The 2,500-nt window shown below is 38.6% G+C and overlaps 1 pseudogene; it reads left to right on the top strand.

The window, feature by feature from the left end:
• The window catches only part of LOC120376119, an 8,140-nt pseudogene that overhangs the window by 3,553 nt on the left and 2,087 nt on the right, over nucleotides 1-2,500 (top strand).

Here is a 2,500-nt window from a genome sequence, read left to right as displayed (position 1 = left end):
AGGTACATAGCATTTTGTGCCACATTCCGAAATGTAAAGGGAAAATAACGGAAGATCGATTGGGTGACTGGGCCTGTGAAATATGTAAGAAACAATTTAATACCAAAAGTGGGCTTTCTCAACATAAAAGAATAGCCCATCCAGCAGTGCGGAATAAAGAGCGTATTGAGGCCAGTCTGCCTAAAGTAATTTCCCAACGTGGTAAACATAAGAGTTGTTGGACGGTCGAAGAAGAACAACTTCTTGTTACTTTTAATAATATGTTCTGGGGTGAAAGAAATATAAATATGTTGATTTCGGATCATATTTCAACTAAGACAGCTAAACAAATAAGTGATAAACGTAGGTTGCTGGGCCTTAATAAGAAAGCTGTAGTGACAATACTGGATCCTGTATCTGAATTGAGTGTATGTCATTCAGAGGCTAAAACTGGTAGCTTTATTACCATCACTGGACTGCGGGATGCATATATATGTAAGATAAAACAAGATATAGGTGAGCAGGGTCAGATGAAATTTGACCCTGACATCATAAGTGCGTGGATGGCTGATGACTCCAATATAAGATCACTTGTCGAGTCCACCTCATTTGATATCCTCTCTACATTTTTAAGAGAATCATCTCAACCACGGCAACGAGGGAATGACAAAATTATGAGTAATAAGAGTGGAAAGAAAAAGAAAAAGAAATGGATGGAGAAAAGAGCGGCAAAGAAAGGTTTTTATAAGAGATATCAGCATCTATTTGAGATCGATAGATGCAAACTTGCCTCCATCATTCTCGATGGCACTGAACGGTTAAAATGCCAAATTCCTCTTATTGAGATATTTGAAACATACAAGAATAAATGGGAGAATTTGGTTCCCTTCGAAGGATTGGGACAATTTAAATCCCATGCAGCGGCTAATAACACCGCATTTGAAGTTCTCTTTTCTGCCAAAGAAATAATGAAAAATGTGGAAGGGATGAACAAGAACTCTGCGCCAGGCCCTGATAAGATCAGCCTAAGAGACCTACTCCAAGTGGATCCAGAATGTACTGAGCTTGTGAAGTTGTTTAATACATGGCTTATTGTTGGTATGATACCTGATGCCATAAAAGAATGTCGCTCCTTATTGATCCCCAAGACTGCAGACCCTGAGGCCCTAAAAGATCTGGGGAATTGGAGGCCTTTAACTATTGGATCCATCATATTAAGGCTGTTTTCAAGAATACTAACAAATCGACTTGCCAAGGCATGCCCGATAAACCCTCGACAGAGGGGGTTTATTGCTACATCTGGTTGTTCAGAAAACCTCAAGATACTTCATATATTATTGAAGCAAGCAAAAAAGAGCAAGAAATCATTGGGGGTTATATTTGTGGATATTGCCAAGGCATTTGATTCGATATCTCATGATCACATCATGTGGGTATTACGAGAAAGGGGATTGGATCAGCATATCATGAATATAATTGAAGATTCTTATAAAAATATCCACACTCGAATAGAAGTGGGTATGGAGCGTACTTCATCTATTGAGATCAAAGTTGGTGTCAAGCAAGGAGATCCTATGTCTCCACTGTTGTTTAACTTGGCAATGGATCCTCTAATTACAGCCTTAGAGGAGGCTAATATGGGATTTTCTTATGGAATGAATAAGGTAACATCACTTGCCTTTGCGGATGATTTGGTTATGTTGAGTGATACATGGGAAGGTATGACTAAGAATATTCAAATATTGGAAGACTTTTGTAGGGTATCTGGTCTTAAGGTACAAGCCAAAAAATGTTATGGGTTCTTTGTTAGTCCTACTCATGACGCTTATACAATCAATAATTGTGAGACCTGGAATATAGATAAAGATAGTGTAAATATGATTTTACCAGGCGAGTCAGAGAAATATCTTGGACTCAAAGTTGATCCATGGATTGGATTTTCTAAACCCTTACTTGAGGAAAAACTTGCTGTTTGGCTTGAAAGATTGACCAAGGCACCATTAAAACCATCGCAGAAGTTAACAATGTTGAATAATTATACCATACCACGAATTATCTATTTGGCTGATCATACAGATACCAAAAAGACCCTGCTATCGTCATTGGACGCTACCATTAGAACTGTCGTCAAAGGATGGCTCCATTTACCACCCGATACTTGTAATGGTTTTATATATACCAGAATTAGGAATGGTGGATTGGGAGTGATGAGACTCGCTAGTCTCATCCCGTCGATTCAAGCGCGACGATTATATAGAATAGCAAATTCCGATGATGAGATAATTCGGTCTATCGCATTGGCAAATAACATCGATGAAGAGTTTAAAAGTCTATGGATAACTGCTGGTGGAAAAGAAGATAAAATTCCTGTAATAACAGATCCAGTCTTTATTGATTATGGACTTCCCCGACAGATCCTGGAATCTCTTAATGAATGGGAAAAGCCAGCTCCCAAGAAAATATATCCAATCCCAAGTAATTGGAGGGAAGTAGAATTGGCTCATTGGAAAGATCTGCCGTG

This window comes from Mauremys reevesii, linkage group 12 (assembly GCF_016161935.1).
Source record: "Mauremys reevesii isolate NIE-2019 linkage group 12, ASM1616193v1, whole genome shotgun sequence".
NCBI lineage: Eukaryota > Metazoa > Chordata > Testudines > Geoemydidae > Mauremys > Mauremys reevesii.
This window is presented reverse-complemented; position numbering and strand designations above follow the sequence as displayed.